We start from the raw sequence: 27,887 nt of genomic DNA, 5'->3' as shown, positions 1-27,887 counted from the left end.
TTACAACTCCCACTACATGTGCAATATCAAGCCTTGTGCAGATCATTACATACATTAAGCTTCCAACTGCTAATGCATATGGAACTTTAGACATATGATCCATTTGTTCCTGAGTCTTGGGACACTCCTCCTTACATAATTTGAAATGGATAGCCAAAGGTATACTAATTGGTTTTTCACTTTTCAAATTAAACCTTTTCAAAACCTTTTCTATGTAGTCACTTTGAGACAATGTTAATTTGTGATTCTTCCTGTCTCTAATTATTCTCATACCAAGGATTTTTTTTGCAGCACCCAAATCCTTCATTGCAAATGAGTTCACCAATTTTATATTGAGCACATTTATTTCCTGCATGTTAGAGCCTGCAACAAGCATGTCATCTACATAGAATAATAACAAAATATAACTGCCATCATTTTTCCTTCTGAGATAAACGCAATGATCAGAGTGACATCTAGTATAACCTTGTTGAGACATAAACCTATCAAATTTTAGGTTCCACCACGTTGGAGCCTGTTTTAAGCCATACAAGCTCTTCTTCAACCTGCACACTAGTTTCTCCTTCCCTTTTACCTCATATCCTTGTGGCTGCTTCATATATGTCTCTTCCTCCAAATACCCATGGAGAAAGGTTATATTTACATCTAACTGCTCAAGATTCAAATCTTTCGCTATTACTAGACTTAAAATAGTTCTGATTGAAGTCATTTTAACAACAGGAAAAAATATTTCGTCAAATTCTATACAATTTTTCTATGCAAACCCTTTCACCACAAGTCTATATTTATACATTTTTCTACCTCCAGCTTATTCCTTCAACTTGTAAACCCATTTATTCTGCAATGTTGTTTTACCTACAGGCAACCTGACTAAGTCCCAAGTCTGGTTATGTGCTAAGGAGTCCATCTCTTCTTTCATGGCTTGCTCCCACTTCTTCTTGGTTTCTACCTGGATTGCTTCTTCATAACATTCTAGTTCACAAGAATCATTCAAAAGTACATAATATAATGAAGGAGAGTAACGTTCAGGGGGTCTACTTATCCAGGTAGATCTTCTAACACCACTTTCAGTAGTTTGAGGTACTTGTTATTGTTGTGGTTGTTGTTCTGGCCATTGATCATTATGATTTTCAGGCACCATCAGTTTTTTTGTGATCTCATCAAGAACTATGTATTCTCTGTTTTATTTTTCTCGTTTCCTTTCCTGCAGCTGATCCTTACACAAAACCTTTACGTTGAATATGACATCTATGCTCCTACTTATTTTGTGTTTTTCATAATCATAGAAGCGATAACCAAAATCATTAACACCGTATCCAATAAAAGTACATTTCTTTGATTTTTCCTCAAGCTTTGTTCTATTTTCTTTATTAATGTGGAGAAAGACTTCACAACCAAAAGGTTTTAAAAATAAGTAGTTTACCTTTTTACCTGTCCATGCCTCGTCTAGAATACCATCTTTCAAGGAACTTGAAGGCCCTCTATTTATTAGATAAACAATAGTATCTACATAATCTTCCCAAATTGTAAAGGAAATCCTGCATGCAATCTCATGCACCTTGCATGCCCCATGATTTTCCTATTCATCGTTTCTAACACACCATTGTCTTGTGGTGTTCCTGGAATTGTCTTCTCTCTGTGAATTCTATTCTCTGAATAGCACCTCTCAAACTCTTTGCTGCAATCTTCACATCCATTGTTTGATCTAATACACTTCAACATTTTTCCTGTCTCATTTTCAACCAAAGCTTTCCATTTCTTGAAAGTATCAAATACATTAGATTTATTTCGAATACAATAAATCCAAGTTTTCCTGGTTGCATCATTAATAAAAGTAACATAATAATGAGAACCACCAAGAGATGATACTTGAGCAGGTCCCAATACATTTGTATGCAGAAGCTCTAATTTTTTTCTCCTCTTTTCATTCCCAACTTTGAGGAATCTGACTCTCTTCTATTTTCCATAAACACAATTCTCACAGAATTTTAAATCAATATGCTTCAAACCTGGCAACAAATTTCTTGAGTGAAGAATCTGCATCCCCTTCTCAGTCATGTGCCCAAGCCTATGATGCCACAATGTCGTATCTTCTCATGTAGAGGTTAAAGAATTAACAAAATTAGGAATACCATTGCATAAATATAATGTAGCAACCTTTTCTCCTTTGGCTATTACCAGGGATCCTTTAATGACCTTCCAGGTTTTATTTGTAAAAGTAGTCACACAACCTTCACCTCCCAACTACCCTGTTGAAATAAGATTTTTCTTCAAATCTAGAACATGCCTTACCTCCTTCACTAGCCATTGATTTCCATTCTACTATTTTATGAAAAATGTACCTATTCCAATGATTTTATAGGGTTTATCATCACCCAATCAAACCTGTCCAAAATCTCCTTAAAAATAATCATGAAAATGTTTCCTATCAGGTGTGGCATGGAATGAGGCCCCTAAATCTACCACCCAGGCATCAATAATATTTTCTAAAGAAAGAATCAAAGCATCTTGCAACACACCACCTCTCACATTCGCTTCATAATTGTTTTCTTGTTGTGTGTCTCTTTCTTTTCCCTTCCGAGACTTGCAGTCTTTCTTTAGGTGTCCTTCCTTCCCATATTTCTAGTACATTATCCCTGATCTGGACTTGGATCTGCCTTTCCTTGACTTACTGCGATATCTTGGACTCTTTCATCTTTCCATTTTTCTTTCCCTAGTCTCTGCAGTTAAAGCATTACCTGATGTCTCACTGGAGCTTTTCCATCACATTTCCTCACTAAGGATTGCACTGACAACATCATCAAACTTTAAAGTACTAGATCAAGAGGCAAAGTTACTAATGGCCATAATTAAACCATTCCAACTTTCTAGCAATGAGCACAGAAATAACAGAGCCCTAACTTCATCATCAAAAGTTACCCCTGCAGAACTTAACTCACTGGTAACTGTATTAAATTCATTTAAATGATCAGCAACAGATCCACCTTCTGTCATTTTCATATTAAATAAATGCTTCATAAGAAATACCTTATCTGAGGCCGAGGGTTTTTCATATAGTTCATCCAATGTCAACATTAAACCTCTGTTGTCGTTTCCTTTGAAATATTAAACGGTATTGACACCGCTAGGCATAGCCGTATTGTTCCAAGTGCCTTTTTGTCGAGAATATCCCATTCTGTGTTTGCCATACTCATCAGCTTCTGTGCCTTTCTGCTCAATGGTTAGTACAGATCTCTCTGATACAGATAATCTTCCATCTACATCTTTCACAGATGGTAGTTTTGACCATTAAATTTTTCAACCCTAAACCTACCATCTTCTGCCATTGCTCCCACTTGAACCAGGAACCCTTCTCTCCTATGAGTTTATCAACCAAATAGACCTTCGACTCTAATACCAGTTGTTAGAAAATTATATATTACAGAGCAATGGAACACATAAAATATTACAAAAATATAAACACAGAAAACACATAAAACAAGAGGGACACATATATATGTGGTTCACCAAATTTGGGCTATGTCCATGGAGAAATAGCTAGTCCTTCCTTTTATATTATCTAGCAAACTGAAGAGATACAACCTACAACAGATCCGTTGTAATTCCCTCTTCTCTCTCGCTCAATCTTCTCTCTCTTCTTGCTCAGAATATAGATCTATATAGACACAATACAATTCTGTCATATATAGTGAGGGGTTCCCTTCAATGGAAAAAAGTCCTAAATTAAACATAACTTCTACAGTTAGATCTCCGCCTAATGAACGACCCAGATTGGCTACGTAATTACAAAATTTTACAAGGCCGCCACCCCGGACCCCCCTTGCAGTGTATATTTTACAGGCGGCTTTGCCGCCCCATTACGAACTAGGATCCAATGCGATGATACCTTTGAATAAATAAGATAATTAGGCTCCACACCCAACATTATTGATTTACAAGAATCTTGACTACCAATGAGGAAAAGAGAAATCTACACTAAAAGAAATCTTGTCTACTGCACTAAGGAAAAAGACTGAAATCAAATGCTTAATCACACCATTCTTCTAATTAACTACTAAGAGGCTTTTATTCAAAAGAATGCTAAGTTAACATGTATGCAATCCTACTGTCCTAGGCATGCAAATTAAAACATCAAACATTCTACTGTTGTGCATGTAAATGAACAAAATAACTATGTTTTTCTTTTTGTCTTTTTTGTGTGAAAGTGTGAAAGATAAATTATTTTGGTGATGTGGCAGGTGTCTTAGGGATGATTTTGAATGGTCAGAAGGCTTGGGAGGCAGGTATGGGTCCTTTTGTAGCTTCATAGGGAATTTTCCCGCAATTCGGCCTCAAAACAGGCCACTACATATCAACCTATAGGATGTCCTAATGAGTCCTACAGGATGTCCTCAATTCCTACAAGATACAACCGAGAGAAAAAGAAGAGGTTTGAAAGGTGATGTAAGGCTTAGGGAAGGTGGTTGGTGGATGGAATGAGGCAAGGGAGTGCCTAGGACCACTACAAAGCTCAAAACCAGAGTTGTGAGATGGTTGGATTTGCTCAACAAGCTTGAAGAAGTATTGTTATTGAATGATGAATTTGGTGAGGGATTTAGTGAAAGAAGGTGATAAACATGGATGGATGAAGTTGGGATGAGGTTTCTAAATATGAAATATCTCTATACTTCTAAAACTCCTACACTACATCGATCATTGACATTTATCTATAAATCACGTAAGCGAGAAGGAATTCAATTAACTAAGGAAAACATAGTTTTATGAGCTAGCTACCTATTTCATGCACGAGAAAACTTGTAGAATAATATGAAACCTTGATGAGATCTAATGTAATATTGAATATAGAAGAAATGGAAATCAAATCCTATTCTCGCAAACTAATAAAATGCTGGCCTAAGTAACAAAAAACCCTAAATTCCATGAGAAATTAGAATTCTGTCTTTTTGGGGCTACATAGGGGTTCCTTCCTCAAACCATGATCCTTGAAGGGAGAAGAGAGGCCAAATCCACCTACTGAAAAACTTTTGATATTACTTTATCTCTTCTAAGCTACTGCTGAAGTAAGGAACAAATGTAAGCAAACTAATCAAATCCACAACTACTTGTAATGAAATAATGCTTAATAAAATTCAACCATTAATCTATGAAATCAACTAAGCATACAAATATAAGGAGAGGATCCTTCACTGCTAGGTTTGGGCCCTAACCCCAAGATCTTCAACCCTCTGAGTCAACTTAGTGTTGGATCAAGGAAATGCTCATTCTCATTACCAAAACAGAAAATTACATCACAATGTCTTCTACAAGTATTGAACTCAAAAAATGACTAGTGTTTTTAAACAAAAAATTCCAATCCTAATGAGGCTCTAGCCCTCCTTATTTGTACAAGTGAACTATCCAATGACTTCCTTAAATCTAGGGAGGCTTGGCTCCCAAACTCGAGATAAACTAGCTCTTTAACTATCACTAGCTCGGATACCTTTTGATCTCCATGACTTGGCTGCTTGTAACTCCGAGCTAGTGTGATTGATGGAGGAATATTCAAATGAGTGAGGAGTAAATGAGGAGGATCTATCTCCTACAATCTCTCCTCCTTGTATCATTCAAGTTTTAGCCTTTAGTTAGCAAAAATTTATGTGGTTTTGTGTCAAAAACCCGCAATCAATGCACATTAGTCCATTGGGCATAATATCTCACTTTGACTCATCTCATTAAGCAAAATACAATCGAAACATGTAAGAAATTATGAGAAGAGTTGATTTGAAGAAACTAGTAGGTGGATTAAGGTCCATATAGTTACCCAATGATAAGGCTCATTAAAGCCCTAGTATTAGCTTCCATGATGTGAGAAGCATCTTAATGTTTCCATCATGGTCAAGATTGTATCTCATGAATCACCATTTCCTTGCCTCTCTTTACCAACTTTTGCATTCCCCTTCATAGTTGAGACTCTAAGACCCTATTAACTTTGGCTAAGTTTAACTTAGAAAAAAAAAAATCAAAGGAACAACTATCCTTAACATCAAACACTCTAAGTTCCCTAGACATAATATTGTAAGCTACTTTGCATAACAAGTATTTTTAATTCAATGGATTGTGTAAGTAACATATGTATTTGTTAAAGATAAGGGCCTACAAATCCCCAATGGTTGAGAACACAAATGATGTGACACTCGCCAACTCCATTGGTCCTAATTTTAGGGATACTCTGTGCTTCATGTATAGTTATACAACATAAACATGCTTATAAGTACACCGATGTTTTAGAGAGAAATCCTATGTGCAAATGACATAATCAAATATTTACAATGTTATTAAGAGGTATTGGTTGCATAGGGTGGTTTCGCATCCTCTTGTCTTTCCATGTGAAAAGGAAGTTGAGTGATTCACTCCCTCAGTATATCTCTACCACTTCCCCCTCTCTCTCTCTACCCCTTTTCCCCTCTAGCCCTCACTTCTTCTCTCCTCTCCTCTCCTCTTCCCCATCTTATGTCTCTCACCCACCCTACTTCTCATCTCTCTCTCTCTCTCTATGTGTGTGTGTGTGTATGTGTCCATCTACACCTAACTTATGCATTCCCTCCCTCTCTCTCTCTTTTCCACCTCACTTCCCCCCCCTATCCACCTACCTCTCTCTCCTTTCCTCCTTCTCTATTCCTCTCCCCTCCCTTAGTCTCTCCCAAAAAATCACCCCAACTTTGTCTCTCCCTCCATTCCCCTCTCTCTTGTTCTCTCTCCTCCTTTACTCCCTCCCACTCTACATCTTCCCCTCTCTCCTTACCCCCTTCATTATCTCTCCCCTCTCTTCTCCCCACCTTCTCTCTTTACCTCTTTCTCCCCCTTCTCTCCCTCCTTCTCAACTTCTCTCTACCTGATTTCTCTCTATTTGTCTTTCTCTGTCCCATTTATCTCTCTTTCTCACCCTTCTCCTTTCCTCTCTCTCTCTCTTCCCCACACATCTATCTCCTTCTATCACCATCTCTCTCTCTCTCTCTCTCTCTCTCTCTCTCTCTCTCTCTCTCTCTCTCTCTCTCTCTCTACTTTATACCTCTACCCTTGAATCCCATTTGTTCTATTTCCTTGTCCATTATTATTTCTCTCTCTATCTCTCAACCTTCCTATATCTCCCTCACTCTCTTTTACTCCTTCCCTCACTACCACCAACCTCCTCCCTCTCTCTGTCTCTACCACAAAGGATGTTCGAAAATTGAAGATGGTAGCTTATTAAAAAAAATTCCTTAACCCTAATACTATTATGTGAACTTTGTTAATCTTATTATGTTATTTATTTATGTCTTTCATTGAATATATATCATGAATGAAATAGCGAAAACAGAGGATAGAAACATTAAGCTCTTAGCCATGGCAAAAACCCTCAAAAGGGAAAACAAGGAAATGATATTATCTTCTTATTGAATCTATTTCCAAGGAGATAACAAAGACCCAATTCTAGACCAAATCCTTCTCCAAGTACCAAGCCATCCCTTCCAACAAGTCTTTCCTTGATCTTGCACCAATAAACTTAGAAATAGAACTTCATCCTCCCAACTTCAATATTGCTTCTTCAGCCTGCAACTTCAACCCTTGAAGTTGTTGTAGAAACCCTAATCCAACCTCCTCTTGAGACCTTCCTTGAGAAAGAAAGCTCCAACCAAGGTCAATGAGGTCACTATAGAGCAATTCTTCCTTCAAACAACAAGAGACTATACTTCATCCTACTGCAACTCAGATTTGAAAGTTTGACACCTTTTGTAGTTGCAGGAACACTAGCTTTTGCACAAGTGCGAGAGAGATAGAGCCAAAAAATAGATTTTCCTTGTCTTGTTTGATTCCTTTTGTCTTCTAAACCTTTGCTCCTTCTTCCTTGACTCTTCTTACCCTAGATTGAAATTATTCTCTTGAGATCAAACTTCTTGGTAAGTGAGTGCTAAATGAGGTTGAACTGCTCCTTTATATAGCCTTTCCAAGGGGTAAAATTCCCACCCTTAGGCTGACTTGAAGCTGTTAGGTCTGACTTATACTTTTGGAGTTTTGAAGACTTTATTAATGCAAAGAAATTCTTTATCCAATTACATTTTTCTCGGAAGGGTCTTATAAACATGATTTTGACTCCTTTGACTCATGACAATAAATATTAAGACAAGAAACACTAGCAACATGAAGGACATCATTTTACCTAGAAGACCATCAATAAGAAGTATGAAACCCATGGTTTAATAATAATAAATTTTTCTTTTCTTCTTTGTTTGTTACATAAATGTGTACAACAACAATTTTGAGGACTAAGACTAGTTACATTTTCAAAAAGGAGAGGTCAAAAAATTGGCCCCATCGCATGTAATGTTTCTTCTTATGGGGATCCTCTCTCTCTTTCTCCCTCTCTCTCTCTCTCTCTCTCTCTCTCTCTCTCTCTCTCTCTCTCACACACACACACACACACTCTCTCTCTCTCTCTCTCTCTCTCTTCACATTTTTGTAATTTGTGCAATACTTGAATTTTTATCAATGTTCTTGTGATTAGTTTCATAGAATATCTATATGATTTATTTCCTCCTCTTTCAACATTCAAGTCTTTTGGATCTTAGTCCCCAAGAATAAGATCATTGGTATCTCAACGGATTATGACTCAAGGGGAACTAGGTTTTGAAGCATATTTCAATTTCAAAGTTATTGTAGTGATCTCTAACCTGCCTTTGGAACCCTTAGAGTCCATTTGTTGGGCCATACATTGTAACTATCACGATTGACCTATAAGAATTACATTACTTTTATACAATTGGGCCTTCATTCAGCATAGCAGGATCATCCTTACGTGGATTCACTGCATTGATTATTTTTCAACATTTAAAAAAAAATTAGGGTTTCCTTGCCACCCATGGAGGTTCCATGAGCTCTAAAACAACCCATATTGATCTACAAACCTTTGGAATCCTTTGTGGCCCTTTGCACTTAGTGTTCTCACATTGAACATTATTGTAGATTTATATAACCATGACATAACTCAAAAATCTACATGTAGCATCTGAAGCTTAGGAAACCTCATTTTATCCATTTATCAATTTATTGATAGTGGAATGGTTGGCATAGAAGTATAATAATGGATGGAACATGGAAAATCAATCTTCAACCAAATCTATGTAGGTGCAACAACCTCTATGGAACATTCTAGATAGTGAATATAGACCATTTAAAAGTATTATTTATTAGCTTAAATAGTTTTTTTACAAAATTTGATTTCATTTATTGTTTTAGGAGATATCGTCGATTAAATTTACACATGTCTGTAATGCAATGAAACCATGTATACGTTGAGTTTCAGGAATGATTTTCTCATTCCAAATATCATCAGAAAGAAAGTATACTATATAAATGGAAATACCTCCGCAATAACTTAAATTGTTTTCAACGTAATTTATTTCATCACTTGTAACATAGCTTTTATCAATAAAGTTACAATAAGGGGTACATTGCAAGAAAATTAAAAGACAAGGTTATTGGTCAACTATGAACCCACAATTACAAGTGAACCATACAAAACCATTGTTCAATATTTCCATTGCCAACTCAATTATGGGTCATCAACAAATCGACAACTATGGGCTAACCACATAAAACCCTTATCTTGATTAGTAGTTGAAACACTATAATAATGATGGTTATTGATCATCCACCAACCTATGGTTATGCATTAACCACACAAACTGCTTCTCTTCATTGGCTCATGATATATTATAATTATGGTGGAACATTGAACATAATGGGGTTTTACTATTTTAGAAGGGGTCACTGATGGGGTCCAACAATTTAAAAGGGGTTAAGGATTGACCCAAATCTTGATGGGCTTATAGCCTAAGTTCAAACATTTACGTAATAAGATCATACTTTTATGTAAGAGGAAAGTTGATAGGTATGTAATTGATGGATTTATCTCATCCTCCCTCTCTCTCTAACCCCTCACCCCCTCTCCCTCTCACTCTCCACCTCGTACACGCACACTCTCTCTATGTCCATCCACTCCTTGTCCTTCACCCCCTCTCTCTCTTTTGAACCTCTCTTCACCTCTCACTCCATCGTCCTCCATTTTCCTTCCTCTCTTTCTCTATCCCTCCCTCCTTCACAACAACCACCTGCTTATCTGTAATCTCTCTCTCTCCCTCCTTTTGTCTTAATGATTATAGTCATAAGAGTGCTCACAAACTCTTGAAAACACATGTGGATTCTTTAAAGCATGTGCATGCTTTTGAAAATGCATGTGTACTTTTAGGAATCTGTGCACACTTTCAAGAACATTCATGTGCTTTCAAAAACTTACATGCATTCTTTAAAAAGCATGCATTGTGGTTTGGGGAACACCAAAACAATATGATTAGAAATGCATACACCTTGTGAGAATATACACACATTCTTATACACCCACATACTATCTAAAACCAGGACTATTTAAAATAGGAAACAAAGTTTTACAAATTCAAAAAAAAGTCTCTTTCATATGAAAAATGCAATAAAAATTGCAAATGTCAAATTCATTATTTCAAAATCCTACTAAAAAGATTTTATGAAAAACTTTTATATGAATACATGATTAATGTCATGGTACTTCCTTCCCAACGATGCTCATTATTAGTGGATGGAACACTTACCTACATTCATGAATAAACACTCTCCAACATAATCAAATATACCACATAAATCTATGAAATCCTGAAACCACCATTCCGTATACAACAAAAATAAATGTCCTATATAAAATTCCCAAAGCCAATATCCCCTAAAATTCCCAAAACCAGTATTCCCTAGTTACATACCTAGTGATTTAATCTACAACAATTTAATCCCGTATATATATATATAAAATATATCAAACTATTTACTTATAATTATAATTTATATTTATTTGTATTTTAATTTTATTGTTTTTATTTGTTTCTAAATATTAAGTATTATAGTTAATGATTGACTTACCATCTTTTCCTCGTTTATATTAAGTATCATTTTATTCCATTCAATAAACATTATAAGAATTAGCTTACTACGTGGTACTTCATAATATTTGCCGTGGACCTCCCAGCGTTATGATCACCTCTTAGTCATCCACCTTGTCACCTTAAAACAAAAACTAAAGGAGAACCGTAGGAAACGGCCGGCTATTTTGGGGACCCGGAATTGGAACTCAAATAATTATGCAATACGCTACAGTTTACGCGCATCATAGACACAGTGCGGGCTGACACAAAAAGTGTCTGAGACGCGGGGATTCGGGTACATGAAATGCTCATGACCCTTCCAGACCCATATATATTTATTCCACCCACTACCAAATGATGAAAATGTCATGGTATCTGAGCTTTAAATCATTTTCATTATCCACATCTACACATAACAAAATGGCCCATTAACTCGAATGTTGCCATTATCACATAAAATCATGATACTACACATTGAATCAGTTTCATTATCCGCTTCCACAGATGACAAAAGGAGCCATTGCCGCAACTCGCTCCATCGGAAAAGAAGTTGCAAACACAGAAAGGATAGTCTCATAATTTCATTCATCACTTTTGAGACTACTGCCTTCTCACATTAAATCCATATAAGGAAATGGCCGGCCACTTTGCGGACCCAAAATTGGAAACTCAAATAATTATGGGATACACTACAGTCTACGTGTTTCATGTACACAATGCGGGCTGACACAAAAAGTGTCTGAGACGCGGCGATTGGGGAACGTGAAATGCTCATGACCCTTCCAGAGCCTTATATTTATTCCACCGGCACCCACTACCAAATAATGAAAAAGTCATGGTACCCGCGCTTTAAATCATTTCATTATCCGCACCGACAAATAACAAATGCGCCATTAACTCGAATGTTGCTATTGTCACATAAAATCATGATACTGCACATTGAATCACTTTCATTATCTGCTTCCAAAGATGACAAAAGGAACCATTGCCGCAACTCGTTCCATCGGAAAAGAAGTTGCAGACACACAGGCTCCACAGAGGAATATTTTGTTTTAGTCGGCGGCCCACTCGTTAGAATGTTTGATATTTCCCGAATAAGATCCAAACCCAGTGTTCAGTTTCAACATTGGAAACCTAGATAACATCCATCTAATTATATAAACCATAAAGAGTATTTACAAATTAGGAAATAGTTTTTCTTTTTCTTAAAAGGAAATTCTAGAAATCCTAGACACTTATTCACATAATAAGTATATAGGTATGTGCGTTTGTTTTTATATATACTAGTGTAACTATATAATTAAAAGGTTGATAAATATGAATATGTATTAATTTATTGTTAGTATCAAACTATTTATTTTTGATAAAATTCTAAAAATCATAAAATAAAAAAATATATAATTTTATTTAAATTATTGTAATGGTTATTATTAACTATAAAAATAATTAATATAGAAGTTAAATTTATAAATATTTTAAAAAACATCTAACAATATTCTTAATCTTGTACATTAACTTTTAGATTATCATGGAGATTATTAATCTATAAATAGGTTTTGTTATAGTACCATAGGCCAAGACCCATATGCCCAAAAAACCATAACTTATTTCAAATAATATTTGTACATATTACATATTTTTAATTAATCAATTTACTTAAAAGAGAGAAAAGGCATAATTACTTAATAGATAAATCTCAACTTCTAATTTGTGGATACTACTAAGGCTGTTCTAATTTTTTTTATGGATGGTTGAATCTCTACCCTCCATCTAATATATTGAAAATTAAATTAAAATTATGAAAATCTTACTTTAAAATAAACATGCCTATCAATATAATTAATATTTTCCATTTACATGTGTATGCAGGGTTGGAATTTGGATTCGTCTTTACCTATCATATATATAGTTTTTTACATTTTATGTTTTTATGTTTCCCTTCAAGAAACGTTATGTTTAAATTTTTCCCTTCTAGAGTGATCTTTTGATAATAAATTAACCCTTCACCAATAAAGGTTTTATTAAAAATTTACCCTTCAATAACACAATTATGTTAAAATTTTCACATATTTATCATAAGGAAAAATACAAAATGACCATGACACACGGATGACTTATTGAATTATGAATATTTTCTTGAAATTACATGGAACCCTCACAATAAAATCTCCATAACTTTGAAATCAAATTCCCTTGACTCGGACATCCATATTATCTGTATATATGAGATATGACTGATAAGATTTTATGGGACATATAAAATGACCAAAAAAGTAAAACTATAAGATGAGTTATCCTTCGTGTCCTCTCCACAATCATAATCACATGGAATCAATGTGGGGGTCTGTGGTGGAGAGTTTGTAGTCGAGCAAGCATAGTGCATTAAAAGTGTTTTAATATTTCATAAGCGGTAGACAATGTTTTTTTCCTGAGCGAGATGTATTAGAGACTTTAATTGATATGTTGGGACATTGGAGATCTAGTGCAGACTGTAGTTGAAGTGACACTTTCACTGTTCCACAGGTGACACTGTTACATAGGATAACTTTCATAAGTGAGTGGTGATTCAATGACACTGTGATAGGCCCCCCACCTAAGTAATCCAATAAGGGTGGGTAGCCAATAAACTTAGGGAGAAAAAGTGGCAACAAGCAAGATTGTGGTCCAAATTCATTATGACAAGGAAGAAGTTTTGTGCTTTTGGCTAAGTAGGTTCAATGATGCACTAGCATACTCATGGATTGATTGTTTTCTTCATTGAAGTGAAATTTTTAATGATGTTTTCATAAGAGATAGAAGTATATTCATTGGATTTCAAGGAAACTATTTGGACATGGATTCTAATCCAGCTTGCCTGGATCAAATGAATTAATTATAGGTTATTGAACGACATTCCTTCCAAGGTGTATGAAATATGTTATCTTTTTCCCCCTTGTCCCAAAGGTGAACTAGCAAATGTCTAGGTGACACTTATGGGAATCCAATCATACTATATCGAGAACATGAGATATAATGAACAAAACATTTCAAACCAAGCAAGTTTGTTGTATTATGGGCATATCTATATCCACTTAATACATACGTATATATATATATATATATATATATATATATATATATACATATATGTATGTATGTATGTATGTATGTATGTATGTATGTATGTATGTATGTATGTATGTATGTATATGTATCACATTATTTCATATAAAATATTTGTAGACTAGATGTTTACTAATCACTTATTTTTGTGGACATATATTTAAGGAGACTAGGTAATAGCCTTTGTTGAATGGTCTTAGATCCATTTTTCATGGTTGTTTGTCCTTATGCTATAGGTACTTTTGCACAAGTTGTATATTTTAATTCCTACTTGAATAAAAATATGTTTTTCCTTCTCTGTGTGTGCACATTTGAATTCACTAGGGAGCTCCCTTCAATTGGCATGGTCCACTCACATGCACCTCAAGTTGCATCAACAAGGAAGCAAATCAATCAAAGGTGAAAAGGGGCTTAAATAGATTTTCACATGGAAAATTGAAAGCTTGCAATATTAATGACACAAAAGAAAATAGAGAAATACTAAGAATGTGTAGGCTAGGAGTACAAATACACAAAATCTTTATCTACAAGTTTAAAATTTCTATTTGTAATAATTCCTAAAACATAAAAAGAACCAAACAAAGGTCATTTCTAGATGGTTTTGTCAAAATGGTTTCGAGAGTAAGATATCTACATTATTATAGTCTTTACAATTGAATTCTTCAACACTATTTATACTTTTAGTTAGTCTAAAGAATTATACAAATCATGATTTAGTAAAAGAGCAAGAAAAATAAAATAGCAATTTGTTTACAAGAAATTATTAAAATTTGTACTGATGATTCCATTAGGTCATAGACTAATTACAAACCATTTGGTAATATTGATTAGAAAATTTGTGCTAACAATTATTAACCTACAAAAACAATTTATATTATTATCCCTTTGGATGCCAAGCCACCTATAAGATAAGAATTATCATAGTATAAATGTCAATGGTAAAGAATGAAATATCCAACTTTGCAAATTTTAAATGGTTAAATAAAAAAATGCATAAATCACATTACTTTATTCATTTCCATTACAAAACTAAAATTAAAATTGAAATATAAAGAGATCAAAGATAATTACAAAATTAAAATTGAAATTGAAAAATAAAAGCATTTTAGGGTTTGAAATACTTGTATATGTTTGGAACTTTACGTGTACCGCTTGAAAGTCTACGAAAATCCCTTATTCGACAGTCGAGTAAAACCAATAGATTCAACCAAATTATTAAAACCATGTGAATAATAATATGTGGTTTTGCAAATAAGAATGTCTTTTGGATTAATCACATCATCATGATTTGGTCATGATGATGTGATTAATCCAAAAGACATTCTTATTTGCAATATGGATCACAAAAGTCTAAGATCTAACAATATGTGGTTTTCACATATAAGTCAATCAAATCATTTTACAAAGGAATGTGAATGATAGAAAAAATACTATAAATATTATTAACACACCTTCACTTAATGCAACATTCTAATTGAAATTTGAAATTACACTAATCAGACCATGTACCAACATTGATGAGTATTTTGGAAGCAACTGTAAGTTGGAAATATTTGGTGGTGTACAAAGTTTGGGACTAAAAATTCCATCCTATCCATCAATTGAATAATATTTTTCACATGTTGTTTACACTCCATAAAATGTAAACAAATTGATTTATATGAAAATAATAACGTTGTCTCTTCATAAAGTGTAAGTGCAAACCAATCCATTTATATGGAGTTTATTCATCATGAAAGAACATTCAAATATTAGACTATCACATCCACTTATGATCAAAAGTAGCTTCCACTCAAAGTATGGGGATAGTCGGCACATACCTCAATTCGTATTCAGGGTCGAGACTTGTATTTTATTTGAAGATGAAAGTTTCCCAGGCTTATGTTGAAACTCATAGAGTTGCCTTCTATGCATAAAAGTCTTCTATACATAGAGTTGTCTGCGCTTTCAAATGATAGGAATTCTTTTGCTGAAGGGATGATTTGGATTTCTCTTAATCCTTTGCCTTACAACAAATTTAAAGAATCAACCATGCAACTAACAATACAATACAACTAAAATTAATTTAAATGGTAACTAAGAATACATACACAAATGCCCATTTCTTTGCTCATTATTAAGGTTATCACACAAATGCCCATTTCTTTGCTCACTATTAAGGTTATCACTACAAGAATAGAATCACCAAGGGTTTCTGTGAATTAGAGTGCAAACCACATGTGACAAGGAAAACTTCTACAATTTCAAAATTAAGTTTTGTAGTAGCATGTATATTTGAATTCCAAAGTTTTATAATAATATATCTATTCAGATTTCAAAATCATACCATGCAAAGATTTATTCAAATTTCAAAATAATAATGCACAAATATTTGAAATTAATGTTTATTTGATGACAAGACCATTCTACACTTATTATAGTATTTCATTTGTTCCAAGTTGAACATAGTTACCGGTCAAACATCAACTATTACCTCAAAACAGGTACTCTAGCCCAAAAACCAAAAGAAAATCATGAAAAAAGAACCCAAAAATGAAAATTATTTATGTCAGAACGACGTTTATTTTTAAGGGTAAATTTTCAACATTTTTTTTAAATGGAAGTAAAAACAATTTTTTCTTTGAAAAATGGATGAAAACACCCTTAAAAAATGTTTATCATGGAATAAGAAAAAAAAATCCGGTTAGAATTTCAACATTATTTTATCAATGGAGTTAAAGAGAAAATATCTAGTTTTTGAAAAACTGCAAAATCCAACAATTCTCAGACATGATGTTAAAGATAAAATATCATGTCTCGAATCCTGATAATTCCAACTATTTCCATCCCTGTTGTTAAAGATAAAATATCTTGACTCTAAAAAACCTTGAAATTGTAATTGTTTTCAACCATAGCATTAAACATAAAATATCATGACTTAGAAAAACATTAAAATCTTGACAAGTTTTGAACCATGCAATTAAAACCAAAAATTATGACTATAAAAAGACTAAAGTTTTCAGAATATTCCAAGCATGACATTATGGAAACTTTTTATGACAAAAAACTCTATAATTGAACACCCAAGAGTAACTTATTCTTTAAATGATAAATATATAGCGATTTCAAAATCTTAGCCCAAGACAACTCGATACATTGCAACAAAAATTTAAAAATCAACCATCAAATTGACACGTGGAGCAGGTGAACTCGACCCGTTGTAGTGAAAACTTAAAGACCAACAATTAAATTGATACATTGTGGGGGTAGACTCGATTCATTATAACAAAATTTTTAAAATCAGCTATCAAATTGCCCATAACGGGTTTGGGTTGATATATGAGCATCGACACAGACCCTTTAGAAAAAAAATAAAAAATAAAAAATAAATGTACAGAGAAATAAAAATAAAAAATACAAAAGAAAACAAAAATTCAAATGTTGAAAAAAAATAAAAACAATAAAAAAACACAAAAAATACAAAAGAAAACAAAAATTTTAATATTGATAAAAAAACACGAGATAATAAAAAGAAAACAAAATTTAAATATTGAAAAAAATACAATAAAAAAACACAAAAAATAATACTAAAGAAAAAAAATTCAAATATTATAAAAAATTAAAAACAGTAAAAATAATACAAAAGATACCAAAAATTCAAATATAGATAAAAAACAATAAAATAAAATAAAATAAAAAATTGTTTTTTAAAATAATAACAAGAATTAAGCATTAAAAAAACTTTAAAACATGACAAAAAATTCAACTATAAAGAAAAAGACAAAAAATAACTATAAAAATGTAAAAAACAAAATAAATTTACTTATAAACATAAAAATTTTAAAAAAATATATAAAAAAACAAATTAAAAAAATAAAATAAAAGATATCATAAAAAAAAGGAAGACATAATTTAACAAAAAAAAAAAATTAACGAAAAAAAAAATAAAAACATTTTTTTTAATAGAAAAATACATAACAAAAAAATTAAATTAAAAAAAGACCATTAAAAAAAATAAAAATAAAACAATAAAAATTAGAATAAAAAAAAAATTCAAATTCAAATAAAATAAAAAAGAATTAAAAAAAAAAAAAGGTTAAAAACAAAAATGATAAATGAAAAAAAAATTAATAGAAAAAAAGTTAATAAAAAAATTCGGCCATGGGCACAGGCGGGGAGGCGAGCTGCGTGCGCCTGCGCCCACAACCAACCCCACCCAGGGGCTGGCAGGCCAATTCCCAAAATAGTCTTGCCAGCCTCTAGGTGGGGATAGTCGGGGGTGCCTCCCCGCCCGCACCCGTGGCTAAACCCACCCAAAGGCTGGCAGCCCGATTCCCGAAATCGGCTTGCCAGCTCCTAGGCAGGGCTAGCTACAGGTACGGGCAGGGAGGCAACTATTCGGGTGGGGAGGCAGGCTGAATGTCGCCGCGTTACTGCCCCCGCCCATGGCTGGTTTTTTTTTTGGTATTAATTTTTTGTTAATTATTTTTTTATTATTGAATTGAGACTTCTGTGATCCATATCAACTTTTTGAAGAATCTTCGGTGAAAATCGCATAGAAAAACATTTGTCGACGCATTTCAAACCATCCAGTGTGGTTCATCGTCAGGACAAGTTGAATGAGTAGATCTCATTTAGAACATTAAATAGACAAGGCAGAGAATCCATTACTCAACAGCTAAAAAATAACAACTAGAATTGACTTGATAACGGCTAGTTTGACCAAGATAAAGGGAAAATATTATTATTATTATTATTATTATTATTTTAAAATTAAAATGAAAGGGGACAATAATAAATAATAAGTAAATCAAAAAATAAATAATTTCAAATATGTTGATAAATATAAATTAAAATGAATTAAATTAAAAAATTATATAAAATAAATTACTTTCAAAATTAATACTTACTTATAAACGTAAAAAATAGAGTAATATATACTTTAAAATATTAACAATTAATTTAAGGAACCAAAAGTAGTATATTAGTTTTAAATTAAAAAATTAGATTAATTTTTATAAATTAAAATAAAATAAAATAAAATTAACAAGCAAAAAGATTACCCAAAAAATAAATAAAATACATAATTACAAATAAAACTAACCATAATAAGAACCATTAATAGTTTAAATTAAATAACTAATTTGAAAATTAATATTAGTAAATATATTATAATTAAATCAAATTTAAAACACAAATTTTAAAAATAAACAATAATAATAATAATAAATAGATAAAATACTAAAAATAAATAATAATAATAATAAATAAATAAATTGATAAAATAAAATAGAAATCACAAACTTAATAAAACAAATATTAAGGGAGGGAAAGAAGGAAAACAACTAGGAGGAGAGGGCTGGGACCCAGCAACTACTAATCTTCCAGCCATCCTCTCTATTAAGATTGATCGGCCTTTTTTCAATCTCAAGGGCTTCCCTAAATTTCTGGTGATGGAATTGAGACAGTCTAGCAATCACACTAGCCTCCTCGATGCAAACATGATGATTGGTTTTCTCTACATGTTCTACTAACGTGGAAGATTTAGTTCTCATATGCTTTAGGTCAGTCGCGTGCTCACTAATCCTTTGATTAATGGAGCGACCAGTCTCACCAATATAGGGGGTCCCACATGAACAAGGAATAATACAAACCCCTTTCATGTCTTTGGGGTCGATGGGATCCTTCAGATATCTTAGGGATTTACGAATGGTGTTAAGAGGTCTAAATGTTGCGGGGATATTATGCTTCTTAAGAACCCTCACAATCTTATCTGTGGTCCCCTGAACATACGGAGGATGGACACTACGAATTCGCTCTTTAGGCCCCTTCCTGGTTAACGAATTCTTAGCTGCTTTGAGGAAAGCCTTTTGTCCCAAGTGTCTGCTATAACCATTCTCGAAAAAGACATTAAGGAGATGGGATTTCTCCTCATCGAAGCTCTTTTCATCAGAGATCCTTAAGGCATGAGTTGCAAGGGTGTTGAGAACCCCCAACTTCTAGGCCGGGAAATGGTGGGAACTAGCATGAAGATACTGCTCCATATGAGTTTTCTTGCAAAACACTTGGTGGGAGAGGGAACCATCTTCATTCCTAGAGATAAGAATATCAAGAAAAGGGAGGCAACCATCGACCTCTTGTTCCTTAGTGAACTTAATAGCCGAGGATTGACTATTGAGATGATCGAAGAAGAGATCTAACTCCTCTTGGCCATGAGACCAGATGACATTCGTGTCGTCTACATACCTTTTCCAAAGCTTGGGTAGGAGACGAGCTGAGTTCAGAGCCTTATATTCAAAATCCTCCATAAAAATATTAGCAACAATAGGGGATAGGGGTGAGCCCATGGCAACCCATATGTTTTCTCAAAGAACTCACCTTCAAAACTGAAAAAGGTAGAGGTGAGGTAGATCTCAACTAACTGAGCGGTATCAGGATCAGTTAGATGGTAGATCACATCCATGGCCTCATTAATAGGGATGCAAGTATATAGGGAAACAACATCAAAACTGACCAGAATGTCACAAGAGTCTAGCTTGATGTCCTTGAGCTCCTCAATAAAGGAAGCCGAGTCTTTAACGAAGGATGAAGTATGACCAACTAAGGGCTTAAGCTTCAAGGCAAGAAGCTTAGTAAGAAGACAGGTAGGACCTCCAATGGTGTTGAAAATAGGCCTAAGGGGAGCTCCTTCCTTATGGATTTTATGGAGCCCATATATTCTAGGCGTGATAGGATTGCTCTCAATGAGTTTATGGTGCAGGGGACTCACTGAGTCACTGTATTTAATGGCATGGGCCACAATCCTGGAGATCCTCTTTAACGGGATTTTTGGAAGCTTCTTATAACTACTGCTATTATGAAGATGATCTAGCATTTTATTGTGGTAGCCTACCTTATTAAGAATGACAGCAGCCCCACCCTTGTCAGCTTTCAGAACAACAATATCTTTGTTATGATTTAACAATTTAAGGGCTTGAAATTCATCTCTGCTAAGGTTGCTCCTGGGAGGCTTAGCCTTCATTAGGATAATAGCACAATCCTGCCTAATAGTATCCTTAATACTATCAGGTAAACCCCGAATCCCAAATTCCACGTCACAGATAATATCATCAACAGGGATCTTCTTAGGGGCCAAGGAAAAGTTTAGACCTTTGCTTAAAATGCTAAAAACAGAAGGAGGAAAAGAAAAGCTAGATAAATTCACCACTTTATTATTATTATCATGAGAGGAAGGGTGAGGATTAACACCATTTGAATGACTCTTCCTCGATTTAGAGTTAATGTCTCTATGTAAGTTAAGCCTTGTTAACCTATTATCATTATTCATTAACATCCTAGTCCTAGAACAATATTTATTTACCCTCCCATTATTATTTCCAATGTTAATATCATTATTATCAATATTAGCATTGTTAGTAGTGTTAATATTTTCCTTATCAACAAAGAAATTAGTTTTATTATTAATATCATTATTAATGACAATGTTAATATAGTCCTCATTATTATTACCATTGTTATAGCCAATATCATTCATATTATAAATGTTAATATTATTATCATAATTATCTTTATTATTATTATTATTAATATTATTATTATTGTAAATCCTATTATTGTTATTATTTTTAATATTATAATTACTATTATTATCATTAGAATTATTAATAACATCATCATTCCTACTGCTATCGTTATTACAAGTATCATTTATAACAATATCATTTATGTTATAATTATTAATATTACCATCCTTGTAATTAATAACATTATTACTATCATTACTAATATTATAAATATTATTACTCTTATCATTTTTAATATCATTCGAATAACTAGCATAATTCAAAGGAGCGAAACCACAGGAGAAACTTACTGTGCCACCTTTTATCCTATCGCTGAGACTGCTAATCAGATTCTCATCGTTGATCAAACTTGAGTGGCCGAAGCTAGAGCTCTGAGCATCTGCGCAACAACCGTTCACATCATAACCGTCGCGGGAAGACGGATCAGGATCTGGATGGGCTGCACGGGAACCAATACTTGTGAAGGGGGCTCGAGGAACAACGATTCCGGATAGAACAATGCTGTCCCTGGGAACTAGCTCCCCCGACAACGGATTGGAACCATCTGAGAATTGAGCACTGGACTGTGTCCCAGGCAAAATCGACTCAACGCTATCCCCCACGCAGGTAAACTGACCGGCTGAGCAGGAGGAGGAAGGAACCGAGCCACTGGCACAAGGAATAACATCCGTGTAGGAAACTGCTAGAGGGCTTGGATTGGAGCAGGCCACTCCATTTAAATTATAGGATGCACCACCTCTTACCCTGCCGCTGAGACTGCTAGTCGGATTCTCATCGTTGATCAAACCTGAGATACCAAAGGCAGCGTTCTGAGTACCTGCGCAGCAACTGCTCACATCGTAACCATCGCGGGAAGCCAGATCAGGATCTGGATGGGCTGCATGGGAACCAGTATTTGTGAAGGGGGCTCGATGAACAACGATTCCGGATAGAACAACACTGTCCCTAGGAACTTGCTCCCCCGACAGTGGTCTGGAACCATCTGAGAATTGAGCACTGGACTCCTTCCGAGGCAAAATCAACTCAACGCTATCCCCCACGTAGGTAAACTGATCGGCTGAGCAGGAAGAGGAAGGAACTGAGCCACTGGCACAAGGAATAACATCTGTGCAGGATACCGCCAGAGGGCTTGGATGGGAGTAGGCAGCTCCATTTAAATTATAGGACTGCATAGGCAAGTTTGCTTGATTAGAACTATGAAGAACCCAACTACGAAGTGCAGATCTTTGAACAGTAGAAAGCCGACCCTGGGAGACATAATCTACTAAAGAGGCTGGATCTGAAGATTTGATAGTCAACCTCAGAAACTTAGAAGCTAGTTTCTGCTTCCATCGATCCTCCATGCGCAGGCATTTTAGAGCTGAACAGGCATCAACCCTCGTCCATAGGGAGGCTGAAAACGCATTAGATAGCTCCAAATGCAAACCAAGCAGATTCCTAGAGAGACGATCTAAGGTCTTACGAATTTTGTTAATCTCAGACCTTAATAATGCTAAGCTAGCTTTAAGGAAGACATGCTAGTTATGAGGAGAGAGCAGGCGATGCTTAATCTGAGCAAAAACTGGAATAGTGGCGGAATCTCTGCACCTTTTAAGAAATGTTAGATCTACTTTCAACTTAGAAACCTGCAAGCGTGCCCATTCAAAACGATGAACTTTAGATGTAGTGGCTCCTCCGTGCAGGGATTCAATTATTGAATTGAGACTTCTGTGATCCATATCAATTTTTTGAAGAATCTTCGACGAAAGAATTTTTTTTTTTTTATTTCATCTTTTTCTAACTTTTTTTAATTTTTAATTTTTTTTTTATATTTTTTGTTTTCAATTTTTATTTTCTAATTTTTTATGTTTTCAATTTTTTATTTTTTAACTTTTTTTTTATGTATTTTTAATTTTTTCAATTTTTTTTTTCTTTTTTCTTTTAATTTTTTTTTTAATTTAATAATTTTATGATTTTTTATTTTAATTTTTTAAGTTAACTTTTTTCAATTTTTTTTTTAATTAAATATTTATTTTTATTTTTACTACTTATTATTATTATTATTGATGATGATGGTTAACGTCCACTGAGACCAAACATTGGTCTATCAGACCTAAAGAAAAGAAATATTTATTTTGATTTAAGATTTTATTCTTATGCTCAAAAAGCTTCGAGAGAAGCCTCCCGAGCTCACTATAATTTTGACATTGTAAAAGGCTAGGAAGGTCAGTATTGTAACAAAGATTGTGAAACTGAGATCTAATGTGGTTGTACGCGGGGCACTCTAAGAGGAAGTGGTTTTCATCCTCGATGTTCCTATTCTCACATATATAGCAGATCCTTTCCATCCATGGCATTTTAGGAACTACACAACGACCTATTTCACTATGGAGCTCATGAGAATTCGTTCTAATCTTTGCTATATTAATTTTCTTCTTTGAGCTAGTTAAAATAGAGAGATACTTTTGATCTTCTATGGTGGGGTTGATGACCTTCTTATAATAACTTAATTTTCTTTTAGCCACTAAATATTTCTCACACCACATTTTTCTTTGAACTTAGAAGTACTAATATCTTTAATGTTATTTATGTTTTGCAATGCATCATTCTCGTTGATCTCCCAATAGTTTAACCAGGCCCTTGTCTCTTTATGCCATCCCTGATTGAGCCTAAGGTGGTTTTGGCTAGAATTTAAATCTAGCTTAGGAAGTCTATGATCATCTATGTTATTGAATTTGTGCTTGTACAATAGAAATCTAAACATAGCTAGGCTCTCAATAGGGGAAAGACCTCTCTCTCCCCCTCTGTCTCTCCCTACCTCTCTCTCTCTCTCTCTCTCTCTCTCTCTCCCTGTCTCCCTCCCTCCCTCCCATTCTCCCTCCCTCACTCTCTCTCTCTCTCTCTCTCTCTCTCTCTCTCTCTCTCTCTCTCTCTCTCTCCCCCCCCCCTCCCACTCTCTCTCTCTCCAATTTATTCCTCTACCCTTCAATCCCATTTGTAATATTTCCTTGTCCCTTGTTCTCTCTCTCTCTCTCCAAACCTTCCTCCATCTCCCTCTCTCTCCTCCCCTCCTTCCCTCTCTACGAGCCACTCTCCCCCCTCCTTCCCTCTCTACCACCCACTTGCTTTCTCTCTCTCCCACACACAATATCTCTCTCTCTCTCTCTCTCTCTCTCTCTCTCTCTCTCTCTCTCCCTCCCTCCCTCCCTCCCTCCCTCCTTCTCCCCCTACCTCCCTCCCTCCTTCCCCCTCCCTCCCTCCCTCCTTCCCCCTCTCTCTCTCCCCCTCCCTCCCTCCCTCCCTCCCTCTATCTCGCTCACTCTCTCTCTCTCGCACTCTACCCCCTCCATCTCTCTCTCTCTCTCTCTCTCTCTCTCTCTCTCTCTCTCTCTCTCTCTCTCTCTCTCTCTCTCTCTCTCTCTCGATCCCTCCCTCCCTCCTTCACTCCCTCCCTCACTTGGTCCATCCCTCCCTCCCTCTCTCTCTCTCTCTCTGCCTCCCTCCCTCCCTCCCTCCCTCTCTCTCCCTCTCTGCCTCCCTCCCTCCCTCCCTCCCTCCCTCTCTCTCTCTTTCTCTCTCTCTCTCCCCCTCATTGTCTCCCTCCCTCCCTCCCTCTCTCACTCCCCCCCGCCTCTCTCTCTCTATCTCTATCTCCCCTCCCTCCTCTCTTTCTCTCTCCCCCCCCTCTCTCCCTCCCTCCCTCGCTTTCTCTCTCCCTCCCTCTATCTCTCCCTACCTCTCTCTCTCTCTGTCTCTCTCTCTCTCTCTCTCTACCTATCTCTCTCTCTATTTCTTTCTCTCTCCATTTTATTTCTCTCTCTCTCTTTCTCTCCATTTTATTTCTCTACCCTTCAATCCCATTTGTAATATTTTCATGTCCCTTGTTCTCTCTCTTTCTCTAAACCTTCTTTCTTGTCTCTCACTCCTCCCCGCTCCTTCCCTCTCTACCACCCACTTCCTTTCTCTCTCTCCCAGACACAATCTCCCTCTTTACCTCTCTCTCTTTCTCTCATAAAGTCATATTTTTATGTCAAAGGAAATTTGATGGATATGTAATTGACATAGTCAAACCTAATTAAAGTTGACTTGGTCAACAACAAACCTTGTAATAATCCAATAGGAAGAGAGCGAGGGGGTGGGTGGGGGGGGAGAGGTCCAAAAATTAGCTCATCAGATATAATGGTTATTCTCAAGTGAATCCTCTCTCTCTTCACATATTTCTGATGTATTCAGTTCTTGCATTTTTATCATTGTTCTTGTGATTAGTTTCATAGAAAATCTATATGATTCATTTCCTCCTCTCTTAGAATTCAAGACTTTTGGATCATAGCCCCCCTAGAATAGTATCACTAGCATCTAAGTAAGTTATCACTCGAGGGGAACTAGGTTTTGAAAAATAGTTCAATTTCAAAGTTTTGCAGTGGCGTCTAACCTCCTTTTGGAACCTTTACAATCAATTTAGTGGGCCATACATTGTAAATATCATGGTTCATATATAATTATTACATTACTTTTATACCCTTAAGCCTTCATTCACCATAATAGGAGCAACCTTACACAGATTCACTACATTGATTGGTTTGCAATGTTTCAGAAATTTTTAGGGTTTCGATGTCACCCATGGAGGTTCCCTGACCTATACAACAACCCATGTTGTTGTACTAACCCTTAGCATTATTTGTGACCTTTTGCACTCAATGTTCTCACATTCAACATTATTCTAAATTTATACAAACATGCCATAACTTAAAAAAAGTACATGTAGCATCTACAAGCTTAGGAAACCTCATTTTATCCATTTATCCAAAGTGGAATGGTTGGCATAGAAGTAAAATAGTGAATGAAACATTGAAATGAAATATTAAACCAAATCTATGTAGGTGCCACAACCTCTAGGAAACTATACAGGGTGCACGATAGACCATTTTAAATTATTTTTTATTAGCTCAAATACGAATTTTACAAAATTACATTTCATTTCTTGGTTTAGGATATATCATCGATTGAAGGTACGTATGTCCATAATGCAATGCGACGCCATATACATTGAGTTTCAAGAATGATTTACTCACTCCAAAGATCACCATAAAACAAGTATCTTATACCAATGGAAATGTCTCTTCAATAACTCAAATGATTTTCAACATAATTTTATTTGAACACTTGTAACATATGTTATCAATAAAGATACAATAAGGGCTTCATTGCTAAAAAATTAAAAAACAAGGTTATTGGCCAACCACAAACCCACCATTGCAGTTGAACCATACAAAACCATTCTCCAAGATTTCCATTGCTAACTTGATTATGGATCATAAAAAAGCCAACAACTATGGGTTAACCACACAAAACCCTTCTCCTCATTAGCACTTGACACAATATAATCATGATGGTTATGGATCAACGACAAACCTATGGTTATGGGTTAAAAAAAGAGAAGTACCATTCTCTTCATTAGCTCATGAGAAATTTTAATTATGATGGAACATTGAACATAGTGGGGTCCTCCCTTCCAAGTAGGGGTCAATGATGGGGACCAATAATTTAGAGGGGGCAGGATTGACCCAAATATTGGGGGACTTACAACCTAAGTTTAGATGTGTAAGTCATAAAGCCATATTTTTATGTAAAAGGGAAGTTGACAGATATGTAATTGATGAAGTTAAACCTAATTGAAGTTGACTCCATCAATGGCACAACTTATAAGAATGAAATAGGAAGAGAGCGGTGGGCGCAAGGAAAGGTCCCAAAAATGGCCTCATTGCATGGAATGGTTCCTCTTAATGGAATCTTTTTTCTCGAATTCCCTTTTCATATTTTTGTGATGTATTCAGTTCTTACATTTTTATCAATGTTCTTGTGATTAGTTTCATGGAATATCTGTATGTTTTCTCTCTTCTCTTTGCATTTAAGCCTTATGGGTCTCATCCCCCAAGACACATATCAATATCTCCCTCTTTACCTTTCTCTCACCTCTCTCTCTTTCTCCTTCCTTTCTTTCACTCTATCCTTCACTACCTCTGACTTTATCTTTCCCTCCCTCCATCTCCCACATTTTCCTCTTTCCTCTCTCTATGTCACTCTCTTGATCTCTCACACATGCTCACTCATTTTCTACCCCCTTCTCCCTCCCATTCTACCCCTCTCCCCCACTCTCCCTCTTTGTCCCCTCCCAACTATGCCCCCCGTCTTTCCCTCTTTACCACTCTCTCATCCTTCCTCTCTCTCTAACCCCTCACTCTCTCTCCCTCTCACTCTAGACCTCTTACACACTCTCTCT

This window comes from Pinus tabuliformis, chromosome X (assembly GCF_031772625.1).
Source record: "Pinus tabuliformis cultivar Carrire ecotype Pingquan chromosome X, CPIR1, whole genome shotgun sequence".
NCBI lineage: Eukaryota > Viridiplantae > Streptophyta > Pinopsida > Pinales > Pinaceae > Pinus > Pinus tabuliformis.
The sequence above is the reverse complement of the archived record's forward strand: the minus strand, read 5'-3'. Positions refer to the sequence as shown.